The sequence below is a fragment of the Dunckerocampus dactyliophorus genome, chromosome 13 (assembly GCF_027744805.1).
Source record: "Dunckerocampus dactyliophorus isolate RoL2022-P2 chromosome 13, RoL_Ddac_1.1, whole genome shotgun sequence".
Lineage (NCBI taxonomy): Eukaryota > Metazoa > Chordata > Actinopteri > Syngnathiformes > Syngnathidae > Dunckerocampus > Dunckerocampus dactyliophorus.
Genome location: NC_072831.1, coordinates 7,153,388 through 7,164,669, shown reverse-complemented (window position 1 = coordinate 7,164,669; position 11,282 = coordinate 7,153,388). Strand labels below are relative to the sequence as shown.

The 11,282-nt window shown below is 40.0% G+C and overlaps 1 protein-coding gene across 2 annotated transcripts in view; it reads left to right on the top strand.

Annotated features, from left to right (window-relative positions):
* Positions 1–11,282, top strand: part of mavs (mitochondrial antiviral signaling protein) — a 53,886-nt gene that overhangs the window by 95 nt on the left and 42,509 nt on the right. For both annotated transcript variants that reach the window (XM_054796101.1, XM_054796100.1), the window contains exon 2: positions 1,838–1,977. The gene's annotated coding sequence lies outside the window, so the exon portion shown is untranslated. The remainder of the gene's footprint in view (positions 1–1,837; positions 1,978–11,282) is intronic.

Below are 11,282 nucleotides of genomic sequence, written 5' to 3'. Positions count from 1 at the left end.
GTACACCTGCTTACCACATCCAATCCATTTCTGCCTTTAGAAAGATAATAATGCTCAACTTTTGCTGGACTGTTATTTAACACCATCTTTATTATTGTGGTTGTGCAGTTGTACTGCATCATACTTTTTCCTAATATTTTACCATTAGAGGGTCAAAGGTGACCCACAATGCAGTTATACACCCATGCAAACTACAATCACAATGACAAACATAAGGTTAAATGAATACCTCCCTTATTATCTTTACAAATACAGAGATACAGCATATACTGTATATACCACGTCTTGGGCCATTCCACCAAATCTGTGCCATTTGTTTGTTGGAACTCTCGCAAATAAACTCTACATCTTATAATACACATATTGAACTACTCAAAATTTGTAATGGCAGGCAACTTTATTTAATTTTTGTGTAAGTTTCCTAAGCCAAGATGACTCATTTAAGTAACAGCAGAGATTTTTTTTAACATAGATTAGCAAGCCATGAACTATAGCGACGTGAAATGTATGATAATAGCATGTTGACACTCACCACATTGCAGTGATTCAACAACAGCAAAATATTTTAAAAAACGGACAGCTAGCATGAAAAAAATACTTCAGGTAACAGGACTGTGCTGGGATTTAAAACCCAACCCATCCAGCATCCCGTAGGTGAAATATGAAATATCATCAAACAGGATGTACAGAAAAATAATGAATGATGCATGTGCATCATGTGACTTGTGAATATGTGAATGTGAATATTCCCAAACTTTCAGGGAGGGTAATGTGTAACAGGACTAAGTGAAAACCCAGGGACACAACTAAAGTATGAATTTTAACTAAATTGTTTTTTGTTTTTTTTGAAGAAAAAAACTAGTTGGGATCAGGAGTAACACAAATATATATATAAAAAATTAACAAACAACATTTCTGAAGAATTTAAATTATTATATTTCATGGTAAAGTCTAATTTTAGGAATCGGGAACAGGTGACAAATGCTGTTTTTCCAGTGTTCACTGTAGTTTAAATGAATGTTTTACATTGTATTTATGAAATATGCAATCAGATCAATGTGCAGGACACTTTGCTTAGTAAAAAAACATTTTACAGTTCATTTTACTGTACATTTATACATTTTATTTCACGTGGACCAATTCGGTGGAATTACATAAAGTAGCCGACACTCAGAGACGTTATACAGTATATTGTTGTTGTCACGAGACGGTAGAGGCTGTCGAGTGTTTGACCCCCAATATGCAGAGGCAAGGCGATGGAATGCAAAAAATAAATGTGCTTTAATGGTGTACAACATGAATAAACAAAAGGCGAGAGAGAAAAAGGCTCTGTGATAAAGGGTGCAGATAGTCCAGGTAAGTAAAGTCCTCAGGTGACAGCACTGACTAGAAAACGAGGAGCACGGGTAACAATGGCAATGAACCGTACGAAGTACGACGGCGCTGGCCTTTTAACCGCCGCTAATGACAATTGGCCGCACCTGTGCGGCCACCAGGCGTGACTCGCCTGTCTCTTTCACCACGCAGGAAGTACAGTTCACCAAAATAAAGGCGCAGGACAGGAAGCACTCGCTCCTGTCCTGCGAAACATGACAGTTTGGATAGTAATTTGTAGTAGCGTACTGTAGAACTGCATGCCATGACCAAATGAGTAAACTTGTAGGTATGCATGTTTAATTGTTGCTTGGTGACCATAAAGACTGGAAGGTCACATAAACAAGAACCACCGTGTCAAACCCCAAAAGCTTGTGGCTCCGCACTAGTTACTATGAACTTTAACAGTCCTAAAATGCTTTTTTGTGGGCACTGAACATATTTCTTTCTACTCCTCTGACAGTGTCAATCAGTGGCTGAGCAGCTTGAGAGGAGGAATATTTCCACCAACTGTGCCAACACTGCACCTAACAATGCAAAAATTGACTGGGAAATGAGTCATGTGTCAGAAATAGCTGACAACTTCCGCATCACAGCAAAGAGGTAACTTGAATACCTTTTTTTTTTCCACCATGCATGCACTGTAAATATCAAATATGTCCTCAGTGCTTATCTACATCATGCAATGTGAAACGTAAATAATTACATTCATATCGGCAGCATTCAAATGGACAATACAAATATCATGCGTTGAGGTGCACTTTTTTTGGAATTTGGCCCATCATCCACAGTCCTGATATGAGACATGAATACACGTATTTCTCTTTTCTGTGCGTTCTAAAGATATAAAAAGAGACAGCTCATTCCTGCACGTAATGGGACACGCCTATGCCGCCTACAAAGACCGCTATTAAAGCACCTCCAAAAACCCCCAACAAGGTTCTATGTTTTTTTTGTGACCATGTAGTAACAGGTACATTCATGATAACAATAATTACAATATTTTGTCATAGTTTGGTCCTTTTAAGCATTACCGGAACTTCCTTCCTGGGCGCATTGATTTCACAAATCAAGATAGAAACGAACGCGTACACCTAGCATTAATTAACTATTCCAAACTCAAAAATAAAAAACAAAGCAGCAGATCCAATATGTAGCTTTACAGTTTTGTAGTCGCTTGAGGCGTCGTGAGCGCATTGTGACGCGCTGTGGGCGAGTGTGTGGTGAAGCTAGTCACGAGCCGGCTAGTAGCTAGCCGGTGTGGTGTTGCAAAGTATCAATACGCCGGTAAGGTTTTTCGATCGGCGTAACAATGTTAATAACAAGAATAACAATGTCGCAGTAGCTTGGTTAATATGCAGGTCACATTATATGCAAATGGAGCGCTGTTGGCACTTTTTGAGTTTTTTTCCAGAAGGCTTTATAGGCGGAATAAGTGTTTCCCATTACGTGCATTCTTAGCTCTGTCTTTTTATCTGTTTTTATATCTTTAGAATGCACAGAAAAGAGAAAGACATATGTGTTCATGTCTCACGTAAGGGTTGTGGATGATGGGCAAAATTTCAAAAAAAGGTGCAGTTTTTTCTTTAAGGGTTAACTTCAAGACATTTTACTATATAGATAATGTTTGTAGGCCTACTCTTTGTTGTCATAGGGCTAATGAGGCTAAAGTGTGTATAAGATAGCAAAATAGTACAAATGTACCCTCTAATTCAGGGGTGTCAAACTCGTGCCATGGAGGGCCGAGACACTGCAGGTTTTCTTTCCAGCCAGTCACTAAAGCAGGTGATTTTAATGATCAACACCTTCAGTTTGAGGGAAGGAGCTCATGAATTAAATGACCTGCTGAAGAAACTGGTTGGAGAGAAAACCTGCAGTGTCTCGGCCTCCAGAGCACGAGTTTGACACATGTGGTCTAATTGAAAGCATAGGCGCCAATATTTCACAGTGTTGTATCTTGTAGCTCTGTAGCTACGCAAGGCTAATGTTTTGAGTGATATCACCTGGTCCACATTAGCATATTGGCTTTTATCTGGTTGTCATGGAGACAGTAGCAGAATGACACAGGGTTTTTCTGGTTTGCAGTGTTGCCACAGGTGTTGTGTGAAGGCAATAATTGTATTGGTTTTGTTTTTCACTAACAGCCATTCTTCCAAATTCTTGGGTAAAGTGTTCTATGTTAAGGCAAGACCTCTCGTTGTTTTGAATGATAGCTGTGGTCAAAGTTCATTCAGGAAGTAGTTACAAGTTCTTTGCCGGTTCCCATTCCCACCAAACAACTGTTGTATGTCAAAGCGGGAACGCTATTAATTTTATGATGGCGGCCGATGGTTGAGGCAGTGGAGGTCGAAGTTTATATCGGAATGTTGTTGTTGCAGCATTTAGGTACCGTAATTTCCGGTGTATGAGCCGCACCGCTGTGTAAGGCGCACATATCCACGTCATAAAGTGGCATATTGTGGCGCACACTGGTCCGTGAGGACCAGTCAGCTCTTTATTTGACAGGAGCCAATCATGAGCTATGAAAAAACTCACGACGAGTTTGTCAACTCATTGGAAATTTCAGGGGGTCATTGCTCCATATACATGTAAGTCTGACTCACGGTTTCATCTTACAAACAACATTAAACTCATCACACAGCAACTACACTCAAACGTTATACCTCAGAAATACAGAAACATGTAAAATGAGATATTTAGTACACACAATGATTTTTTAAAACTTTTCATACAACAGAACACGTCATCAATAAGGGTGAAACTAACCTGTCTCACGACGGTCTAATCCCAGGTCACGTTCCCTATGAGTGGGTGACCAGCCCAACGCTTGGTGAATCTGTGTCACAATTGAACAGCGTCCTAATTTCATTAAAACGTTGGCTCTCTCTCATTTGGTGAGCTGTGTCCTTCAATGGCAGTAGTCCTACACGAAGCCAAATCCATTGCCATCCAGCCATCCATCCATGGATTTTATCCTCCAATCCATTGCCTTAACTTGAAAGCGGCATCATATCCATTTCCTTGTGTGTTTTGTATGATGGAAGCTTGTCACTGCCGGATTCACTGCAAATGTGCACAACGTGTCTACATTTCGGTACAGTCGGTGGCGGTATGCACCTAAACGTTGGTTGCGATCCGCCATAAACAAGAAGAGGAAGAACGTCAGAGGATATGACGTGTACACCTGTGGCCCCATGTACACTGCATAGGGTTTATGTAGCGAAATTGAGATGGATAGATACTTTATTTGTCTCCAAGAGAACAACACGGCCTTTTATGTTTAGTTTTATATTTTATATTTACAGTATATTTAATGTATCTGTATTTCTGTTTAATTACGTCAGCCGATATGACGTTTACACCTGTGGCGCTACATACGTTACTGTACGTGAGGTTTACGTAGGGTCACTTGCGAAATTGCTGGATATTACCATTTATTTCTCCTGGATTTATCCTCTGGATTTCAAGAACCACGGTACAGCGCACCCTTGTGGCCACCTTTGAGTCATCATAGCGCGTGGATCCCTGTGTGGATTCTCTTGGATCCAGGTACGTCACGGCTTTTACTGTATATGTGACCTTTCCTTTTTGTTTCGGTGTATTTATGGTGTTTATTGAATAATCCCAAATCCAACAATGTTTTACATTTGGTTATAGTATAAACTGTGATTGATGTTGCTCACTCAAGTGTGTGCAACAACAGCAACAGTGTTAGGAAACGCCAAGAACGGTGGCTTCTCTGAGTGTTTTGGTTGTTTCCTAAACTTTTTTTTGCCCTTACGATGGACTATCTTAGTGATAGCGTTTTCCGAATTACATATTTAAACAATGAGTAGTACCGAAATACAGTAGTACCTCGCATAACGTAAACCTCCCTTTACGTAAATTCCACTGAACGTAAAGAATTTATGTAAAGTTTTTGCATCGTATTACGTAAGAAATTCCATATAACGTAAAGCGTCAAGTCGGTGCAAGTTTTTTTTTTTTTCTTTCAATCAACTTTATTAATGTCTCAAGTCGGTGCAAGTTCAGACTAACACTTGGTGACGCCTTTTGACGCTTCATTGGCTGATTTTAGGACACTGCCTCTGCTCTCATCTCATTGGCTGATTATCGGGGCACCGCCTACGCTCTCATCTCATTGGCTGATTATCAGGGCACCGCCTATGCTCTCATCTTATTGGCTGACTTATACAGCACGTACGTGAGTTTGTGTGAGAGACAGGTTTCTCCCTTCAACCTCCTTCCTCTTCGTAGTCGCCCTTAAACTAACTTAAACAATTAAATTAAGTTACAAATTAAAATTTTGCACACAGCAATATCGTGTAGTGCGTGTGCGTTTGTCTGTGAGACCAGCTGACTCTTAGACTCTTTGAGTCACGTTTCGACTTGCGTGCTCCTGATCAAGACATTTCGTGAACAGTAGGATTGTTTTTGTTTTTCAGTTTTATTCATTTACAGTAATCTTATTTATTACCTTATTTTATATTGGAATGTTACTCTACTATGTTTATGCTAACGTTTTCTTATATTTTCCCACCATATTTGGTAGACTTTGAATATTCTGAAGGGCCAAAGTGGTGAGTTTGGGAAGATCTTGGAACGGATTAGGCTAGTCACATGTATTTTACGCTTCGTATAACACAAAAACCCTAAAACATAAAGGTTCCCGGAATGGATTATTTACGTTGTAGGGGCGTCTCCTGTACAGGAGATGTCCAGAGAGCACCATGGGAAATGTAGTTTTTAGCCACATATTAGCCGCACCGGTGTATAAGCCGCAGGGTTCAAATTTGAGAAAAAAGTAGCAGCTTATACACCGGAATTTACGGTATTGTCTCCAAAATTCTGAGGTTGTTCTATGCAATGGCAAGAATTTTCAGGGCTATCAAAACAAACCGAGGTTCTTGTGGTGGCTCAGGTTATATCGGGACATGTTTTGTTTTGATTTGACAGCGCTTTACCAGTCGCAGCCCTTGTCAGGGATTATTGTTCAACATCAAAGCTAGAACCCGATTCATTTTGAGCGACATTGAGAGCAGCTGATGCTTGAAGGCACAGCTGTTGACAGTCGAGAGAGCATTGCTCGTCACTCGTCACGTTTCCAACATCACTTTTTGGTGTTTTGTGTGTAAGTTCACTCTACCGTCAACCTCAACGAGCTAATGTGTGTTGACAGGAAGAGGCTGTTTTGGCAGGGTGGGGATGAAGTCATGGAGTGGGGGTGGGGGGTTCTTGGTGAGTATTTTGACAAAAGCACTTGAGATGGTCTATTTAGGTTAATGAAGACTAAACGGTGTAGCTCTGCAGGCCCCCAGAATAAGCGCATTATCTATCAACTGTTAAAGACTAAATAGTGTGTTATTGTTCCTTTTGTCTTAATGTTATGAGTGGTTAACTTCCAGTGGCGGGTGGTCATACCTCAGCCTTCAGTGGGAACTTAAGCAACCCAATCCCTCTTAATACCACCACAATAACGTCACAATTATACAAACCATCAATAAAATACAAAACACAATATAACAATGAGTGGCATTACAGAACTGGCAATGAATACCATTATTATTAAAGCAACAAACCCTAACTCTTTATTTTGAAATACATTGTCTGTAAACAACTCCAAACCTCTGCAGTACATCATCATCTGGAGCACTTCAGAATCAATATTTATTGAATAACATGACAAGAACATGAAAAATAATAATAAATTCCATTACACTCACCAGTCATTCGTAAGACTGGTCTGGAAGACTTCCAGTGGAAGTGGCAAACTAATCCCTTCCTAGGCTGACGTATATATATAAAATATATGTACAAAAACTCACGTACTTGCGTATTTGTTCATATAACTCACACAGAATGATGAACAACTCCTTGTCTGTCGCCATTCTTTGTGTCGGAACAGGGTCAATTAAGCGCTGCTGTTCATGATGTTCATGTACTGGTAACTTTGAAAGCTGGGCATACAAGGCTTTTAAATAACAACCAATCAGAAGATGGAAAAATGTTGACTTTTCTGCCTAACCAACCCCAACCAACCAACCTAGTCCTAACCAACCCGTAACCCTAACCCTGTTCTGCGTTGTTCGTTTTTTGAAAGCGAACAATAAATTTGTAAAAATTCCATTTAAAGTGCGTCGCGGGAAAGATTGCAAACATCCGCCTTGCAAAGGGGACGTTTCCGGAAGTGACATCAGTGAAGGCGTATTCACACGTAACCAGACATGGCCGCGTGCCAGACAGAAGATGTTTTCAGCGATTTTAGCGAAGATTTGAGCGACGTGTCAATAGTTTTCGAGGAGGAAGAAACATCTGGCGATGAAATAGAGAACTTGCAGAACAGGAAATTAAGCCGTATAGCGTGTCTGACGAGGAAGAGACATGGAGATGAAAAAATGGTAAGTTTAAATTATCTTCAATTATTGTTTTAAATCGACTTCTTAATGAGCGTAAAGGGATCTTTATAGCCTTTTCTTGCATGTATTTCACTGATGCTGCTGCCCCCACATCCATTTTCTGTGCCGCTTATCCTCACTATCGCTGTGAAAATGTTTTATAACAATGCTTTGAATGCTTGTCGCTATGGTGGCACAGTGTTTACACTATGTAAATATGACTTACAGTTCGGTGGCAACTTTGACGTGGTTCGTCCCTTCCTGTGTATCAGGAATAGCATTCTAGCATCCAAATGCGTTTACACCGTACTTTCAAGCCAAATGCTTCTTATAAAGGCGTTCCTTAATAGCAGTCTTCAGTGAAATGAACATTGCAAAGAAGAGAATGCGAGGTGAATGCACTTGGCTGTCATTCTCTGCAGTTGCTTTGTTCATTGTACTGTAGTCTTAAACTTTCGTCTTTTGGAAAAGAAAACAAACTAACAGTGTCGCTCGGACGCTGTGAACAGCCACAACAATACAACAATTTGGCATGACTACTAATTTGATGAAAAATAAACTGAACAAAGTTGACGACCTGTTGGCGCCCATAGACATGTACGACTTCACCGACGTCACTTCCGGAAACGCCCCTTTTCTGGGCAGAAAATTCATAATGGCGCCCGCCACGTGCAAAAATGCAATTTTTACGAATTTAACATTCGTTTAAAAAAAAAACGAACAACATAGAATGTAATTCCAAAGACTATAGAGCATATTTCAGCAAAGTTGATAAGCCATGTCAGTGACATGTCAGTGAACCTTTAAGATAAGATAGACTGTTGGGAATAAATGAATACAATTTCATGGAAGAAATAGAAGAATTTAAATTGTAAATGTAGGTCAGTGCTTCTGGTAGTGTTTAGGCCAGCAGAAAAGGCTTTGCTGGCCCTGACGACACACCACTGTTAACTAAATTTTACACTTATAACAGTGGAGATTTTAAAATGTTACTTAAACATTGCCCGTACAGTTAATAAAGATTCTATGATAGCCACAGTTTGACATTGGAACGTATTATCTATTTATCTATCTATTTCTGTTACAGTAATTCCTCATTTATTGCGGTTATTTGGTTCCAGACCAGACCGTGATAAGTGAATTTCCGTGAAGTAGGATTCAATAATAATAAACGGAATATAACACCCCTATAGTCAACTTTACACTCATATTACACAATATAGTAGCTATAATCAGAGAAAACAAGTAATTTAAGACATAAATAAGACATAAACATACTCGTGTCTGTTTCAATAATGTTTTCAGGACGTGGGGATAGGAATTGACATCGGGGAGAGTCAGAGTTGATGTTGTTATTATGATGATGATGATGATGATGATGACTTTTATTATGATGTTGTTATTATCCCTGTTGCGAGATAAATCTTTATAAAATAATTCAAGCCTGTCAATAAAGTCTGATGCGTGTTACTAGTGACACTTTGTGGCCAGTGTAGACTACAGTTCATGAACATAATAGGCCGTAGTCAACCACGAAACAGCGACCGCTTATTAATTTGTTAATTTTTGCAAAAACGCGACAGAGTGAGGGAGCAGTGTCTGAACCGCGATGGAGCGAGGGACGCCTGTATTCCATTCAGGGAAAATGGTTTCCATCATTCTGTCAGAATTTTCTGCAAAACACCATTATGAATAAAAATAACAAGAGTGATGTCATGACATTACATAAGCGTCCAATCAGTCAGTCCTATACTGTGTGCTTGTCTATGATATGCCTTCATGTATTAACCCTGAAGAAGCGCCATTTATTTTCATTGGTATTTTGACTTAACAACATCATCTGTCATTATTCACAACGTTGGTCCGCAGTGGTGACGCAAATAAAAATAACAGTTAATTTTAGAGGTGGTGGTAATGAGCTTTGGAAATGAATTAGTTTTTGAGTAATGAGGAATGCAGCTTTTAATGAAACGGAAGGAGTGACCTTTTTCACTTTAAATGAAATTGCAAGTCACACATGCTGCAATTTGACTTTGATGGTTGAATGTTGTGAGTTGGAGGATGTGAAAAATAACATTTTGGCTTGAGATGGTAAGATAGATAATTGGCTGTGGAGGGCTGAATGTTTGCCAATGTAAATTCACACTTTTGGATGTTAATTAATATCACATTTGGGCGGTTTTGATTTGCTGTGTTTAACCTAATTTCAAAGAGTCTGAGATTTAATTTTAGAGCAAGTTTGGTGACTCTTAAACTTCTTTTTTTTTTTTTTAGCATTCTTCACTACCGTTATTTCAATGTGACCCTGGGGTGACGTCGCTGCTTTTGCTGGGTTCAGGTCAGGGCCTGCTGCGCCCTCTGTTGGCCAATGTATGAAACAAATTGGCCTGCTGAAAGTGGACTATTTACTGTTGCTGGCGTTTAACTAATCTCAAAATAAATGTGTCTGTTTTTCATGAATTTAATTGAAACTAAATAATTCAATATGCATTTTAAATAAGCTTCTTACAGAGTAAACCCTCTTGGTTAGAAAGTTGCCACAAATAATACTCTGGAATTGCCAAGTTTGAACACAATCCTTTCTGAGATGCTGGTTAACAACCAACATTTTTCATCATGTAAGTGTAAAACTAAGTGAAACAGTGCTAATAGTATAAGAGAGTCTACAGTACGTTAACTTTTGAGTGCGCTCTCTTAGCGTAAATTCCTGTCCAGAGAGTTGACTTTGACTTCGAGTCAGCTCCCGTCTTTATTTAGATAAGCTGACTTCACTAAAGAGGCCCCATGAGTGGACATCAGAGGCCGAGGAGGCTTTTTTGACAAACTAATCTGTCTCATTAGGACGTTATCCCGCCAATCACGAGGAAAGGCGCAGAGATTTCTACGCCGACGCTTGTAGAGCCACACGACCTCGGCCAGGCCTTGTTTGGCCTCTATTCTTGGAGTCAAGCTGTCAATCATCCAGCTCATCAGGCTGCAGATCTGTATCACACAGCTGTTACATAACCACGGCTAATCCACACACACACACACACACACCATGGAAGACAATGAGAGACAGCAGCTGCCTCACACACACACACACACACACACACACACACACACGGAACGAAGAGAGCCAAGAGAAACTGACATACGAGGCCCGAGATGGATCCACTTTGAGCAGCCGAGTGCAAATGGCCTACTTAGAGTTTAAAGTGGGTAATTAGAAACCTAATCAGGGCTCACTTTCTCACCCCCGACGCTGGTAATGAAACGCTCCCGTCCTCGTACGTCCCGAAAAACAGCTGCGGCCGCCCGTAACCACCAAACCACACGCTTACGACACGTCAACACGCTTTTCTTCAACTACTCACACACTCATGTACATGCTGAAAAAACACCTCATTAGGAGGAAGAAGATAATTTTGTACAAAATCATACAAAAAGTTCATCCCGGGACCACCGACAAATGGTGAAAAACTGCAAATTATTGACCTGCTAGCTTAAAGTTGACCTATGCTTCGATTTCTG